Consider the following 17,987-nt stretch of genomic DNA (forward strand, 5'->3'; position numbering starts at 1 on the left):
TGGAAGCTCAGCCTTCTGCCAGAGGGAACGAGGATTGCTCGGTGGTGGTGTTCTCGTACTGAATGCCACTGGACAACCCAAACCTGTAAGCGTGTAAAGGAAATGGGGGGGGGGGGAGGGAGGAAGAATTGATTTGGTTCCTTCAGCAGTTGTTCAGATAATAGCAATGCAAAATTTGAAGCCTGAAGGTGCAAGGTAAGTGTCTACTCTCTTTGGGTCCTAGACACTAACCTGGGAGTTCCCTTGGATATGGAAACTGCTAATGCAGCATAAAAAGATCTCTGCTCCCATCAGAAGTATTCTCGCAAAGTAACTTCTTTGCCTGAGGCTGACCTGCCTGGTTTCATTCAGCTACAGCATGGGAGAGGAGAAAGCCCAAGCAAGCTGGTAACTGGCTGAAATGGGTCTGGCCTCCTGTGGCACTGGAAGAGGAAGTGCTAGTTTCTGTGGTCAAAAATTCTGGAGACTTGAGAAAAGGGGGGGGGGGGGTCACAGCCCCCCGTCAGCGGGTGGGGAGAATGTGCCAACGTCTTCAAAAGCTTCACTGAAGTTGTTGTATTCATGTAAGCAGCTACCCCAGGGTCCTGCCAGACTTCTGCTTGAATTTGCTCTTTCGAAATGCAAAAAGTAAACATACTTTTTCAAAAGTGGGAGAAGATGAGTGTGTTCCATAGTTGTTTCTTGGTTACCTCTGGTTCTAAAACAGCAGCTCGTAAACTGCAGCAGCTTGAGCTCTTCTGGCATGCGTGCTGTTTGCAGGAAAAGTTGCATGTTATTTAGGAAACTAACCTTTTTCTAGATGCCAGGATTCAGATAGTCTAGCATGGTTAAAAAAAATCCAGTTTTAAAGTAGCAGCACAAGTGGCTCAAGACTTGTAGAGGGTCAGAGTTTGTAGATGAGAGTGAAACATTAAGGAAGAGGGCTCAGCCTCTGTATTTGTGTTCATGAATAAGCACTAATTACCCTTTTCTACTCCCAGTGCCCATTAGCTCTCTTTACTCCAGAGCACAAGTTAACTTCCATGTAAAGTTGGGACATCTGGTGATGTTAAATGTCTAGACACCATCTGCTGTAGATTGCTTACACAGTGACTTTGCAGTCAGCCAGCACAAGTTGAGTGTTTGTCTACTCTTTCATGGGGGAAAAGATGTCTGCAGTCAGCTTTGTTGATGGTGGTCTTAATCATGTAACATCTCTGCTAAAGGCAGTCTGTAAAATAATTTCTTTGCATACAAAACACGTAAGAAGCAGATTCATCTCAAAACCCAAATAAACTAGGGTTGCTGTTCTAAAGAAGAAAATGTACTGGGTTTCTGAGCGATTAAAAAAGCACAAACTGAGCGTTGAACTGGTGTTCATCTGGCTGTATTTCTGTCCTTATACAGTGCGTGCGTGGGCTCCTGCTAACGGGGCAGAGTGCTCTGAAAGCAGGACGGTGGTCCCTCACAGCTGTAGGCTATTGAGCTGCACTTCCCTAGCTGTCTTTTTAAAGAAGAAAACTTGTGGAACACCAAGCTTCTGAGCAAGCTGCAGCTTTTAAATATTTGAAGATACAGCACGGACTTGTCCCCGGTGGTGGCCAAGCTGCACTCAGGAGCAGCAGTTTCATCTAAACTTGCTGTGTTAGGCTAGCAGGTAACTCCCCGAGCGAACGTGGGCACGCACAGCTGTGGCTCGAACTGCCCCCGCTGGCCGGGTACGGCGGTGCTGGGCGCAGTGGGTCTGACCGCCTGGGCTCTGCTGCTGTGCGCCTGGGTTGCAGCCGGGTGAGCTTCCCCTTTCCTTTGTGTTATCCCATGCTCGAGTATCGGTTGCAAATTCCTTACTTTTTCATGCTCGACTGAATGGGAAGAAAGCTTTTCTCCAGAAACTGCTGTGCCATGGGGGCTGGAGGGGAGAGGAGAGCAGCGGTGGCCAGGAGGGGAAGGGTGCGGGCAGCAGGGGCAGTTAAAATATCGGCATTTTCAACAGAACCAAAATGTGAAACGGCAGCTAGCTCCCAGCAGCAATGCGTGCACGGCACAGGTCATGCTGAGAGCCAGCGTTACCTGCGGATGAACTCGGTTAAATGCCTTTAGTAGACTTTCACCAGGGCCTTGCTCCGCTGCATCGCGTTCCAGCGCTCGGGCTACCGGGGAGTAACTATCCATTTAAAAATACAACGGAACGTAAGCAAAAGTCTGGTTTGTGGGTGATGCTGTGTTACTGTTACAACTAGAGCTTGTATTTCTCTCCCAGGATTTTGAAGTGCTGTTGCATGTTTATTAAACTCTTAATCACAAAAATTAGTAACTTGAGGGTTGCTGCAGCACCTGCACCGGGTGGTCGTGCTTCGGAGCTGGGCACTGTATGCCACAGTCTGAACTGTGTCAGATATGACACGGGGTCTCAAGCGCCCTATGCAGAGCTCTTATTTTTCAGAGTCGGTCGCTGCGCGCTTTGCTTCTGTTTTCTGTAAGGAGCTGCAGATGCGGAAGGTGCTGACTGCTCTCTGTCCAAATGCGTCTATCAAACGAGTCCAAACGTAGCTGTTTCTCATGCAGGAAAGACAGAGTCAAGCTAGTCCCTTCCAGGCGGCTGCCCTGATGGTGCTGAGCAGGAGTTCAAAGTGCTAAAGCCTCTTCCCAAAGCAAAGAGTCGCCTTGACGATCTGCTGGTCTTCTGTTGTCGCCCGGGCGCGTTCCTCGCTCTGCAGAGCGTTGCCCTGGAGGACACGCTTGCACCCTGAGACAACGTCCAAGCATTCGCCTTTTGGAGTAGAAACGCTTTTATGGTTAAAAATAAGCTCTGTAATATGCCACCGCAGTGATATTCCCCCCTGGAAACCCATGCGGCTTTCCTGGCACCCGGGCCGTGCTGCAGCACAGCACAGGTTTCCTTCCTCCCCAGCCTCTTACACTGGATTTATTGTGCTTGTTCCTTCATCAGGACTGACAAAAATACTGGGACCCCAGAGAAGCCAAGGGAGTGTTAGGGAACAGTCAAGTGCAGTGAAAGATATATTATGTTTTCTCTTTCTAGCGTTTTTAGTACTTGTTACCTCTGGTGCGTGCTCTGTTGCTGCCAGGGCCTGGAGGAAGGTAACTCGGTCTGTTCCTTCCAGAGCAGATGTAATTTGCTCTACGTGGGCAGCGAGGACACAGTCATTGCTGGTGGCAGATGGCAGCCGGGAGGGCACTGAAAGGAGCTGCCTGGGGCATCGGTCGAGCTGCAGCCTGGCAGCTTGGACCTTTCCTTTAGGAAATCGTCGCAGCCAGAGCGAAGGCTGCTGCAAAAGCTCAACGCCGGCCAGCCGCGCGCCAAGCCTCGCCACCCGGCAGCTCAAAGCCCAGCGCGACCGCGGCGGGGGCAGGAGGAGCTGGTGGTGGTAGCAGCGTCCACCACATCCTGCCTCTGCCGCCCCTGTGGGTGGTTTTCTGGAAAACGGCGAAAGGCTCAGCTGCTGCAGCCTGGTGCTGCAGGCGCCCGTGGAAATAATGCGATCGAACCACCAGACGTGACCAGCTAGAGCTGCTGGGAAATGTTCCTGCTTCCTCTCGCTGCCCTGGCCGGAGCTGCCCGCTCCCAGCCGAGCGGGGGGAGCGATGCCTTCCCCGAAGCTGCTGCTCGAGTCCTGCACGCTGGCCGGGAGGGCACCGAGCCGAGGGCCGAGCGTCCAGGCCGCGTGAACGGCCCGTGGCGGGGAGCGGGCCGCAGGTGCCCGTGCGGCTTTCCGGCAGCCGCCTCGCTCGCTGCTGGGAGAGGGTGGTGGGAGTTTAAAAAGGACCATGCCTCGTGCCGGGGGCCGTTCCCCCCGTGGTTCTCCAGGGTCAGCTCCCCTCCCTCCGGCGGGCACCCGGCAGCAGCAGGGGCTGCCGGTGTTTCGACCCCCCCGCGGACGCGAGGCCCGCGGTGCGCGGGAGCACAGTGCCAGGCTCCCGCGGGGCCGGGGCTGCCCGGCTTCGCCTTCCTGGTGCAGGAACGAAGCGCAGAACTTGTTGTTGCCCCAGGAGCGAGACTCAGTCACTCCTCGCGCTGTTGCTGGACGGGCCGGGGGCTCGCCAGTGCCCGACGGCCGCCGCGAGGCCGTTTTGCAAGGGGCAGAGTGGCCCCTGATGCCGAAGGAAACCCCCGGCACTCGCTCGCCTGCCGTTCGGGGTTTACGCTGTAGGTGGAAGTGTTGCCGAGCGCACGAACCGCCCCGTGCATGCACACACGCGCACGCACACCCTGGCGCACGCACGCACACCTCCCTGTGCATGCACGCACACCCTGGCGCACGCACGCACACCTCCCTGTGCATGCACGCACACACACGCACCCATGGACCTCCCTGAGCACGCACGCACACGCCGGTGCACGCACGCGTACCCTCGCCCAAGCGGCTTCTGAAAGCAGCCGGCGGTAGCAGGGCCGCTGCCTTCCCCAGGGAGCAGCGCCCTCAGGAAACTGTTGCACGCCACCGAGCCCAGTAGGTTTTACTGCCACTTTCAGGGCAGAACGGCAGGCGAGGGGCCGGGTCGCTTTGCTTTGGGGTCCTCGGAAAGACCTAGTGAGCTCCCCTGGGAAGAGCACATGGCACGAGGGTTCGTGCTCCTGGAGCAGAGACGCCTGCTCCCGGGTCGCTTCACAGCCAGCAGTCCCTGGGACTGTGGTCTGCGGTTGCTTTCCAATTTGCAGTGAAAGCACCTATCAAAACCTTCCGGGAAGGTCAACTGCCCGTAGCAGCCAGGGCTTACATAGCTCTTTCGGCCCGAAGAGCGCCCTGCCGGGCCGGGAGCGTTAACGCACGCGAGCCTGCAGAAAGCTGCGTTCCAGAGGCTGCGCTCGGCCCTCGGCGCGATAAGCGCAGATTTACGGCCGGGAAGACGCGGGTACTCCCCGAAGCCTCTCATGCCTGTCGCCGGTGAGAGAAAGCAGGGCTTTCTTAGGAATGCTCTTAATTGGCTTCAGGGTTTCATTTAATAAACCATGTAACCAGAAGTGTACACAAGTGAGCGCTGATGCTCCCGCACCGCGCGCGCCAGTGCAAGGGCTCGTCAAACCCACCCAGGCAAAGGCGCTCGGGTAACTCGTACGCGCTGGGAGGATTAACCGCTGCTTTCCAGCCGGGCTGAGGTTTAGCCCTCACACTCGCGCTGCAGCAAACCTGGCCTGAAACAGCCGCTCGGGGGGGGCACAAAGCTGGGTTTGCACCCGGGCGCTGCTCTTAGCGCCCACTCTGTCCGCCGAGGGGCCCAGCTGGCAGCAGCACCCTACGGTGCACCCAGCCCTCCCTGCCGTAAAGCCCACCGCCAACAGGGAGATGGGAGCGATGTGTAGAAAACAAAACTCCCCCAAATAATCTAAACCCTATGGAAAGCTGTTCTCTTTTGCTCTTACACCGGCTTCCCTTGGCAGGAGCCTGCCCCGAGCGTGCTTTGCTGCGTCCCCACGTGCTGCCCCGCGTCTCACCAGGCTTCTCCCAGGCTGCGCGGTTGCACGCTGCCCACCCAGGCGGCCCCCGCTCTCGTTAGGTGACTGTTTCACACCCTCGCTTCGCTGATGGCCAGAAATCTCCGGCCAGCGTCCGGCCCAAACACAGCTATAGCCCAGCCAGACCTGCCTGCGCTTGTGCTGACACTGTCCTTCAGCTAAAAGAGAGCTTTTTGCAGTCGCGTCCCCTCTAGGTCATGAGCTGAGCTCCGGTTTGCTAAGTAGTCCGTCTTTGGCCCTGCCCCAAGTCGCGTTTGCCCCCCCCGCCCCGGCCATGGGCAATGGGCCCTGGTTGCAGCGGTGCCCGTCTCAGCTGTCGGGAGGTCTCGGGGCTTTGGCCGTGCCACCAAGGAAATCTCTGAGCATGACAGCCCTCCTTTCCCGTCCTCCTTCTCCGTTTGCCTTCCCCGCGACCCACAGCAAGGCTGAAGCCCGAGAGCCTTGTACAATGCGCAAATATTTTCCCTTTACCCCCTGGAAATACCTTGACCTTTGTAGACCTGCACTCATTTTTCACAACAGCATCATGCTGCGGCTGGTACTTATCCCACAGTCGGAAAGTGCACCCAGAGTTACCACCGTCCCGTGTTTTCCAGTTGACAAAGTCTAGCTAACAGCAGACGTCTCGTTATTAGTCTCCTGGTAGATGTTTTTTTTGCCGCGTGCTATTAAATTTCACACCATTTCTCCAATCCTGTTCCCCGATACAACTTCCCAATCCTCCTTTGCACCGACGACGTCTACCGCTGTAGCAGTCACTGCGCGCTCCTGTTCGCCATGCCGATGGCTTGGCCAAAACCATTAAAGCAGCTCAGGCATCAGGCAGCCCTGGCGGCACCATCGGCCACCGTGCGGCTCTCTCGTGGGGACCGGTGTCAAGGCGGCGAGCGGGGCTTCCCCCGCTGCTTGTAACGCAAGAGCTGGGGGAGCAGCAAACGAAGCACGCAGCAGTCAGGTAACTTCAGCAGATGCAGTCACCCCAGGTAACTGATTTACAATAAACGGAAAGATTTTTTTTTCCTGCCACAGAGGGTACAGTTAAATGGTGAACCTTACTGCCACCAGAGGTTGTGAGGACGAAAACACACCTAGGTTTGCGAGTGCTGGACCTCTCCTGGCAGCAAGTCTCACCAGTGCCTGCTAGACGTGTTTCTGGCAGCCGCTGGCCCAGGAAGCGACTTCATCGCAGCGCCGGGCAGTGGTGGCGTCATCGCAGGGTGGCTTCATCACAGTGTCAGGTGGTGGTGGCCTTATCGCAGCGCTGGGCAGTGGTGGCCTCATCACAGGGTGGCTTCATCTCAGTGCCAGGCTGCAGTGGCTTCATCGCAGCACTCGGCATTGGTGCCCTCATCATAGGGTGGCTTCATTGCAGCACCAGGCAGTGATGGCTTCACTGCAGCACTGGGCAGTGGTGGCTTCATTGCAGGATGGCTTCATCGCAGTGCCAGGCAGCAGTGGCTTCACTGCAGCACTGGGCAGTGGTGGCTTCATCGCAGGATGGCCTCATTGCCGCGCTGGGCATTGGTGGCCTCATCGCAGGGTGGCTTCATTGCAGCGCTGGGCAGTGGTGGCTTCATCGCAGCGCTGGGCAGTGCAGGGACTGAAGGGCCTCCACACCTTACCAAACAGGAGGGCCTGCAGCTCTGAGAAGATACACCTGGAGAAGGGTCGTTCCACATTTATCCTACTTCAGAAACGTTTTCCATACCAACTACTGCTGGTGACTAGTGCACATACTGGGCTAGGTGGATATTTTGTCTGAGCTAGTTTGGGCCCCAGTATGGCTCCTCTACGTCCCGGCCACTGCGTCCAAAGCCCCTACTCGCCGTTCACGAGAGAAGGGCACAAATTCTTCTTTGCTGTTGACTATCTGAAAAAAAAATAGGACATTGCTTCACAACTGAGAAAAACTAAAGCAGCATTTCACTCCTGCGGGCAGCGAGTGCCTGCTGGCCAGGCACCATATGTTTGTTCGCCCTGGCTGGCGGCACCGTGCTTTTCGCCAGGCTGCCTGGGCGAGCAGGAGGTGCAGGCCGGCTGCCAGCGCCGGAACGGGATGCGGTGTTACTGCCTGATTTAATGCCGCCTCCGAGCAATCGGGGCAGCAGCGGCACAAGGGACTGCTGGCCTGGCTTGTGCGCAGCAGGGCCACCGCTGGAGCTAGATTTGACTGTGCCACCTCCCAAGGCAAATACCACCGGAATAGCCGCTAGCACGAGCGTATCAGCTCTTTTGTCGCACAGGCTTAACACAGAGGCCGGGGATGTCGCTAGGCAGACTGCCGCTCGCCGCGGTGGGCTACACTTGCCCCACTCATTCTATTTCAAGAATAATCAATTTGTCATCAAGTTTCAATTTGGAATCACAAAGCAAACATTGCTGTTTAATTCAGGCATCCTTAAAAATCAAATAACAAGCGCAGGCACATACACTGTGATCCCTAAGGCTGACTGAAGTCACTGCAGTCAGAATTAATTACTGCATACATAAGGAGGGAGCATTATAATGAGAAACTTTGTGTGAAATCTGATTAATGTATTAGTACCAAATATCTGAGGAAAACAGAGACTTTTAAAGCCAAGACAAGTCACTTCACAGTGTTTAGATCACCAGTGGCTCCACCGCAGGGCTGCTGAGCACCATGGACATCGATGAGATATCCATGAGACTCAAGTCTTCCAACAGCTTGACTTCAGTTTGAAGGCTTTGTATGCACAGCTCTTCCATTGACCCTAAGTGAAATTTTGTTCTGCAAGCCTGGCACCTTGCTGCCACACATCACGCTCTGAAACCAGCGTTGGAATCCCAGTGGCTCCATAGGCATGAGAGAGAGCAGACCATTCTGCATAAATGGTGTGGCTGCAAATGAATCATCATCAGGCCCTGCCCTGGGCGTTACTCTGCCAAGCTGCCAAGCGCTCCGGATCCCACCGATGGCACCGGGAGCTGAAGAGGAGTGCTTGACACCTTGCAGATCCGGCATGAGAAGACCGGATGCATATTACATGCCATGTGAATCAATTTGCCCCTTGTCGCATAAGCCAATTAGGTGTTTTTAACAAGTCCATGGCCATGCTAGAAGTTGTTCCCAGGCCTCCGCTGAGCCTTCTCAGACCTGAGCGCCCTGTACCCACGCTCTGCGTGCAGCTGGTGGAAAGCTCTGCTGCCCCGTTTCCCCGCAGCTTATCCACGGCGCGTGGGAGCCCGCCAGGGCCGAGCCGTTGTGCTGCAGGAGGGCTGGGGGCAGAAGAGCGTGTACGTCTCCTGCGCCTGTAAACACAGCACTTCTCGCATCGGTACGTGGCATGAGGAGAGATAAGTCACCTCTCCTAGGGCAGGGAACAGTGTGCGCAGTGCTGTCCTCCTCACGTTGCCCTTGTCACAGATTAGATTGTGGGTCCTGGAAGGTGTGAGCTGATGGCAACAGAGCTTGGCGAGGGAGGGCAGAACACAAAGAGCAGCTCGTTTTACCTTGATGTTGAAAAAAATTGTATATAAGCTCTTTGTGAGCACTCGCGAAAGCAAAGATACACCTGCAAGACCGTGGATAACTGGTGAGCAAGGAAAAAGGTCTGAACTTGTCAGCTAATTAGAAGGCAAAAATTCATACCCGTCCTAACCATACGCAGCCTGCTTTCCTTTGAGGGCTCCGTCTGCACCGCAGATCGCACCATTTCAGATGTGCCTGGCTTCAAGTGTAACTTTTTTTTTTTTTTTTTAATTTGGTAGGAAAAAAGGGTATATCGTTGCAATTTGAGCTTTTTTTTCCCCCAAGACAAAATTGTTCACTTAGATGACAAAGTGTTATGGCTTGGTGGTACTACTTAGCCAAATTGCGCTTACACACAAAGAGCTCACGATATCTGGGCTTGTTCCTGGATAACGGAGTGGCAAGGATGAAAACCTGTGCATTCTACTGCCCAGCAGCAGAGTATGAAATGGCTCAGAAATACTGTAAGAGAGAATTGATCAAAGACACGATATTTACCCATTAACTATTGCACAGCTTGTGTGCAAATGTCGTAAGAGACTGACTAACAGATCAGAATTATTACACTGATACTGCTGCTCTCTTCTAACAGGAATACAAAGTGAAGAATAATCATGTGAAAAATAGACTTCTCCTATCTGTTGATCATTTTTTGTGGTCTTACAAATCACTTCATTAAAAAGTTTCTCTCCCCAGCTGCCGTAGCAAACATCCAAGTAAGCCGAGCAGATTCTTTGTCTCTTTGTCAAACCTAAAAGTTGATTTAGTTTGAGCAGGGCAGTTTTCTTATGTAGCTGAGTGGCCTGTGCCCTGTATTGATTTAGCTTATACTGATAAGGAATCAAGAGATGAAATCAATAGCAAAATGATCTTAAATCAAGTGAATTTACTTAAGGGCTTGCACAGATTCAAATACATGTACAGTAAAGCAGTAAAACTTCTGTTTCAAAACTGTCTACCCGACTTAGGAGCCTAAATGGGAGTCAGCTACCTAAATGGCTTTAACAGCTGGTCTTAAGTCCCATTTTTAAAGTGATTTAGGGGCTTAGAAACTGAAGTTATGTTTAAAGCCAGTAGACTTTTATATGCCACAGTACCTGCCAAAAAAAAACCCTTGAGTATCTAGTCCAATTAGATATATTTGAAAATTTAACCCTTGAACTGAGAAGACAGCTGAACTGACGATACATATAAGGCTGACAAATAACTTATGGAGAGCAAACTGGAAGGAAAAGAGTATTAGTGCTATCACAGGTGTCCCTTTTAAGAGAATAAAACATATGCTCTCCAAAATGACAGTATTCATTTTGCCTCCTTCAGCTTCCTTGTCATCTCCTGGGCGAGTCTCTCAGGAGGTCTCTGATCTGTGGGCAAGCCAGAACCCCAAATGAGCATTCTTGGTATTTCATATTTTCATCTATGACAATTTTATAAACTAGTTGGACAATAAAGGATTATAGTACAGTAGTTTGCCATCAAGGAAACCACAAGCAACAAACAAAGATGTTATCTCTAACATATGGTTCTTATTTGAGGAAATATGTCTGGCTACATTAATTGACACAGTATGACTCTAGGCTGTTTTTTGTTTTATAACTACTTGTGAGTTCCCCTAGCAACAGCAAAACTAATAGCACTGATACCAGAGTTAAAAACAAAAAGACACAACCAAACATCCTTCCTCCTTCTCCCCACATACATACTTTTGAGCCAAGTAGTGAGTTGGCCTCAGTTGAAGGCAAGCATTGACCTTGCAAATATATTTTGTCAGCACTCCTCAGGATAGAGAACCGTGTCAAGAAATGTAATATCCATTCAGTCTTTTCAAATTTCCCTCAAAATGCAAACTTAAGGAAAAAAAAAAACAAAAACCCCACAAACCTGTGTTAGAAAAGAAAAGGGCCAGGCAAGCGTGGTTCTGGAGTCAGGAAGGTCTGCACTCCTTGGAAGTGCCAGGTTCAAAAGACAGCAAGCCCTGTGTCCATCTGTAAAATCACAGGCAGCCTGCGCTGTTACATGCCGGAGGATTACTGTGATAACAGACTTGCATAGCCAAGTAACATATGACGCCAAGTCAGCTGCCGCCTTTTTAACCCCTATATAGGGGATGTTGTGCCTCCCTAGAAGCAGTGTTGGACCCTGAGCCAAATTCAAAGCAAATACTTCATTCTTTGCCCTGTCATATGTAAAATGGAGTACAGGTAACGTAGGTCCTGTTTTCAAGAGACTTTAGAAAGGTGTTGGGTTTTTTCAAAAGCACGTGAGTAGGTTAGGCGCCTACTGCTCTCGGTTTCAGTGGGCGTTAGGCCCTGGATTGGTAAAAAGGTCTTCTTCAAGAAGAAATGGGCATCTAAATATCTTTCAGGATCTGGGACAAAAGTGATTTCTTTATTTGCACTTAACTCCCATTGAAGAGGATGGGAGTTCAGTTCCTAAACTGCACAGATGTTTTAACAAGCATTGCAGCCATCTCTTAGCAGTTTGATGTTCCTAAATTTCCTCACACTCTGGGGCCACATGCCTGTAAACCATGACAGCAATATCCGTTAGTGCATATGCCTGATTACCCACAAGATTTATCCTGAAGTCAGTTGTAGCCTTAAAATGAGCACAATTAGGTCTATTCAGAAATGTGCCCATAGCATGGGCTGGAGAACTAACTACAATTAGTCCTATTCAGAAATGTGCCTGTAGCAGTTTAGTATCCGAAGAGAAAGTAGCAGCCAAAATGACCTGGGCAGATTTTCAAACTTGGCTGACTGAAGTTAAGCCTTCTTAATCCACGTTTATAAACCTAAATAAAAAGTGGCCTAAAATTCAGAAATGTCAAGCAGCTGTAGCTTCCAATGATGTCACTGAGATGTGTAGCGAATATATTTCTGAAAACCTGTTACTTTATTTTCGGTACCTAAATCAGAATTTAGGATCCTCACTTTGGGAGTGAGATCCAAACATTTTTTGGCTGACATGCTACAAATAATGAAGAGAGAGCTACTAATAAATGCTTGGATGTTAAGAGAATAATTTTTCAGAGAATCATGCTTAAAATCCAGGGAGAGGGTCTTTCTTTTTTTGAGTGTCTCTAAAGGAATGAAAACCACTTTCTAGTCTGTTCATCATCAGCTTCACTTGCTGATATGTCTATATACCCATACTGTGAAACGCTGCAGTGACTGGTATCCAAATGCTAGTAGGGAATGATTTTTCCTTCCTGCAGTTGGCTGTCTTTGCAGAGAAACCTTCCACACTTTTCACTCTCAAGGTAATATGGAAGGTCTGTGGCAGCATCGCAGCCATTATCCCAGATTTGTTTTGTCAGGTAACAAAAACTTTGGCCACCAGGATCAGTGTCTCCCCCTGCACTCTTTGCCGGCCAGCTGAACTGCAGTGCTCCGATGTCACATGAAAGGCTGAATCCGTGGCAAGTCTGAGTGTCCATGCACCTGGATTCTCACCCTGGCTCTGCCACAAACTCTTGGTGCGAACATGTAAGAGTCACTTCAGTCAAGAGTAGACACCTCTGTGACTAACGGACTGGATGCCTATGACTAACTGACCTGAGTTTTCCCAGAAATGGCAAGTACCAACAATTCTCACTGAAGTCAACCTTTCTCACCAGGAGCTGAGGCAAGTGTGAACACTGTGGGGGCCACCCTTCATCACTGCCAGGGTGAAATGATCTCTGGCGTAACTTGTTCTCTGAAAAGCCATAGTGTAACACTGATGTTCCATATAGCTGCTGAACTAAATGATGAACAGCCGACCAAGTTGCTTGGCCACCCTGCAGTAGCTGTCTCTATGTTGGCCTGCTGGAGCCGACGCATAAAATATTCTGGAGTAGGGACATCGATCTGCCTTTGCTCTAGTATGCCCAGAAGTTAGCCACCTCAGCTGGGACTGCTATTTTGGTACAGCCATCAGTAGAAGACACAGCAAACCCTTTTCTGCTCCTAGGTTTGAGAGAAATGGATTTTGTCTCTTTACACTCGTTTCACGCAGAGCCTGACTAACAGATGTGCTCTGGGAGGAGGATTCTCAGTCTGAGAGAAGGGCAAAAAGTTTTGGAATCCCCTTCTTCATAAGGAGATTCGCTCAAGAGAGGATGGGGCAACACATAGTGACAGGGTGAATAGGGCCAGGGTTGGTTGTCAGTACAATTCTCATTGTAAAAAAATATAAAGTAGAAATAGTTGTTGGTATGATGTAGGAAATGAGGTAAGCAATTCCATGGCAACACAACGAAAGCAAAGCTAAATGGTGAGAAACTGTCTTCTCAGCTTCCTCTCCTGAATAAAATTCAAGCCATAGTTTTAAAATGTTTGCCCTAAAATGTGGGGATTCATGTGAGCTAGAATGGCAGGCACATACCATAGGTGCTTTTCATGCAGAGCAGTGTTGAAAACGCGAGCCCAACACTTGGGTTTTCCTTCTTGCCAAGGCCTCCTGTCAGGATGGGGAAGTGCTAGCCATGCCTTTACCATATCTGGGGAAAGGGGAACCAAAATCAGTTTCAGATATACTTATTCACCAGTACTGAAATCATCAGCTTGGAGACAGGAGCCCTCCTGCATCCTGAGGAAGTGCTGTGGTGCACATATGTACCAGACTGCCAGGGCTTCCCCAGATGAAGCGCCCATGTTTGCACTGCTTCACTCTAACAGCACAGTTTGGGCCTGACTGATCAAGTTCACACTGATCTTCTGTAGGCTTAAGTAGAGCTTCACTTGGTTTATATTAGTATAAATGAGAACAATGCATGACCGAAAGCCTGATTAAGATCCCAAAGATCTTTGAATTTACAGTCTCTAGATTCAAAGATTGCAACTTGTGCAAGTGCAGGGGCTATTCCCAGTTCTTCCAGTGACGTGCTGCATGCGCTTGCCCATAGGTTTTCAGAAGAATGTTCAAAAGGCTATATGAAGTATTCAGAAAGCTTGAGCCACCACTTTTGGTAGCTAGCGATATTGCTCTGATTATCTGCTCTCAGGAGGACATTTGCACACGCAGATTGTCACTGGGTACCTGCCAACCCAGTGCCGACGTGTGATGCAGAACAGCAGGAAGGCACCACTGCCCAGCTATTGCATTCAGAGAAGACAGGACTTCCTATTTCCCTCCCTCCTCCAAAGTGTTCCTCCAAAATAAGTCTCTCTCATTCCAAAGACATTGCAGACCCAGTGCCTGATGCGCCAGTGAAAATCAAGTAGCTGAACCAGAAACCAGTATCTGAACACAGAACCAGGCCTATCATTTCTCATGCTACAGGAATGTTGTGTGAACCTTTCATTGCCATGAAGAGCTTGTTACAGAAAAGCTCATGGCTCTTAGCCCCAGCTATCCCCCCCTCCTCTTGGTGACAAATCACATTCCCCTCTGGTTTGTGGCAGGAAACTTGCCTCTCCCAACCTGACACAACAGGTTTTTAGATATTTTGTTTGCCCTCTGAGCCTGAACGAGTGCAGCATATAATTCAAAGTTCCCTGAATCCAGGTGCTAACTGTCACATGAAGAACTGTTGTTGCCCACTGCTCAACAATGACAGCCGCCCTTCCTGAGTGTGTTAAAACACTAGAGAGGATTAAAAAGTCCAAAATGAACTTTGCCTCCAGAAAATGCTCCCAGACCAATGATCTCTGTGAAGCTGAGGAGCCTCCTAATTACTAGAGCACTAGTGTGTGACAGGACTTTGTGGAGTGCGCACACCTGCCAAAAGGCTGCAGCGCGGCTGCCAATACCTACGTGGCTTTACAGGAGGCTCGAAGTCAACAATTACAAAGAATGCCCTGGTTGCTAAGGGGGGTGAACTTGCTAGCAAAGTTGAAGGAGGAAGGAATAGTTGTTATATCTTATTAAGTGTGGAAAGACGGCAGAGTTCCAAAGACTGCGTTTCAAATGGAAATTTCTGTTTCCTTGCCCTTCTGCTTAAAGTTTATAAAATGAAATGGTATGGAATGAGCAAATTTGGAGCGTATTCTAAGGGAAAGCAGATCTCTCCAGGAGCTCTGACATTTTTCAAGCCCCTGAGGGAGCTACTTGGAAAATATACCATTTTGCTCAGATCAAATACTTTCAGGTTACTTCTTGTCTCATCCTTCATCCTCACATACATTTCTAGGGAAGTAACCTGGAGCCTCAGACTTTGTATTGAATGGTTTCATCTTCTGAGGCCAAAAAGAGGTTGCAGACTCTTAGCACCTTCGGAGCTTAAACATACGAGTTCGTTGGTATAAGACACTGGGATGAAAAGTACCAGCCCTGTGCCTGCCAATAATCCATATGATCCACGTGATCGCAAGGGCTGTCATGCAACCTCATTAAGTTTTCTCATATGTTCCTCAACACGTTGCACCAGGAAGCTAGCAAACAATGTCAAGATATCTGATCAGCCTTTAGGCTTTCCTTCCACATGTAAAAACTTATTCTTTCGACAGAAAGATAAACTCAAGCAGAAAGAGGAGTACAACCCTCCTCATTTTAAATGGGACATGTTCTGTTTCTGTAGCCCTGACTTTTCTTTTTAAACTCCTATTCCCAACACAGAAGTTTGGAGGCAATGCTCTGTTTGGCCTTTCAAACTGATTACTGTAAGGCTCCTACAGCCCTCTGGCCCTCTCTACAGAGGCGGCATGTTAAGGCAGACAAAGTATCTTTGTCATATTTGCACAGCGCAGGTACTGGCTAGGGTGTGGGTAAAATGCATATTCTCCAGACTGAAGTCTTTATGTCGCCGCTTATAAATGCTAAGCAGTAAGGCAGTACACCTCACCACATGATCAGTTTGAACAAGGCACACCTGGTATTAGGCATAGGCTAGTGATGCTACTCTTTAAAACCTACAGGTAAAAATACCAAGATTACCAATTCACATTGTTTAAAAAAAATAATATTCCAAAATAATTAAAAGTAGTATTTTTCCCCATCTCTTGGTATTTTTATAACGTATGATAGATTACATTGCATGAAAAAGGTAAAAGTAATCTACCATTCTCAGTCTTCTTTACATATATGAGATTTGACACTTGCATCCATATTCACCAGTCGCATTGTGCTAGCGTTCCAGAAATGCTGGGCCTTCGCACTGACGTGTCCAAGGCTCGCAGATACTTTGCTGGCCTTTTATGTCGATGTTGAGATACTTAGATATCCAGGTTTAGGCCATCAGTTTTGATACGTGTTGTCTGTAAACCACATAACGAAGCCATAGCAGACGACATTAACAACATACTTCGGTCCTATATGATTTGACAGTCAGTCCCTGGGACTACACTACTTGTAGACAATTGATGAAAATTAAACCAAATGAGTTGCCTTTGCACGATGTCCCGAAGGCTGCCTAAACCATATCATGGCAGATTAACAACAAAAGGTCCTTTCAAAGGCAGAGTCTCTCGGCTGGGAAAAACTCTGTCATTCCGGAGCTCAGCCTCTGGAAGTAACTGAAGATAAACAACATAACAGCATACACAGAAAGAAGATCAAGTGGGTAAATCAGTCTCAGTTTAATCAATATAATAAAAAGAAAGTAGCATAAAATGGAATGAGGGGAGTCCAGCAAGGACCTGTGTATATATGTGAATGCAGGTTTGAACACACTTCCTATTGCAGGAGAATCAGGTAAAAGTGAAAATTACTTAATGTCACGCTAAATCCTGGGGAGCTTGATTTGCAAAATGACCTGACTTCAGATTCCTTTGCTACGCAAGCTAGTAGACTATCTCCATCCCATTATTTCTCCCACAAACTGGCTAACGATGGTGACGGATAAATTTAAGGTATGGACTGTGCAACAAGGAAGGAGGGATGCTGATGTTAGAAATGTGATCTGGGCCTTTCATATGGCTGAGTTGTATGCAGAGAGAAGGGAGAAGGTGCTGAGAAGGAGATTTGATCATTGTTTGTTAATTGGATTGGCCAGGAATGAATTTTCACCTCTAGAGGTGTTACTTTAAAAGACATTCCCAACCCAGAAATGAATTTCCACCTTCATCTGAAGCATCTGAGATTGTCCACAGCAAAAGACAGGGTACTGGATGAGAAGTGCCAGTCCATGACCACTGTGTCCTGCTCATACTCTGAGAGTTACAGTGATCGTGAGACTTAAGGTCAGGTAATAATTCTCTCCAGGTCCGGTAATAATTCTCTCCAGGTCAGACTAAGAGATATCACTGGAGATTTTTGCCTTTCGTGATCTATGGTGTGGTCTACTTTCTATAATACTCTCCATGGAGTTGCTTAACAGAAGCTCTTCTCTTTCAGGGACCTGTTAAAGCTTTTGCTCTCTCCTATTACGTATAGTTCTGTTTTTTCAATCTTTTCTGTAGATTTAATGCTCATTATGTAGAATGTGATTTGTTCTGTGACCTTCTACATTAACCCTCTATTGCATGAGTGACCCTACCCATCCCTTTTATTGCAACATTTCAATTATTGCAGCTAATGCAAAGGAAGTGCGCGCTCTGGTAGTCAGGCTAACATACGGTTAGTATTCTTAGATGAAGTTTTTGGGCAAAGAAATGCCTCTTTGTAAGGTGTATGCAGCCCCAACACAATAGCTCTGGAACAGCTAGAGGACAGCCAGAGGAAAGTATTCCTATGAATTTCTGTGAATACTAATTCACAGAGAAGTCTGATCTTCCAAAGCAATCTTTTATCCTTTTGTTTTAAAGCACACAAATTAGAACCCAAAATGCTCCCTGCATACAGTTTTAGCAGGTAAATTACAGTCTCATTCTAACTCTAGTAAAAAATTACAGTCTCATTCTAGCTCTAGCAACTGCTTCTATTACCCAATAAGGAGGAGCTACAGTTATTTTTAGAAAGAATCTACAAAAACCAAAACCAAAAAGACATCAGCAAACATAATTAAGTTGGCAACTGGCAATCTATGAAAGCACTGAGGCAACACTGCTACTTGGTTACACCCATGTCTTCCATAAATCACACTCAACATCTGACCTCTTTCTGGAATTTTTTCAGTTGTTGCTGATGATCCTTTTTTGGGTCATTTTCCCAAAATGCACATGTGGTTCTTTGTTCAGAACT

This window comes from Struthio camelus, chromosome 9 (assembly GCF_040807025.1).
Source record: "Struthio camelus isolate bStrCam1 chromosome 9, bStrCam1.hap1, whole genome shotgun sequence".
NCBI classification, from domain to species: domain Eukaryota; kingdom Metazoa; phylum Chordata; class Aves; order Struthioniformes; family Struthionidae; genus Struthio; species Struthio camelus.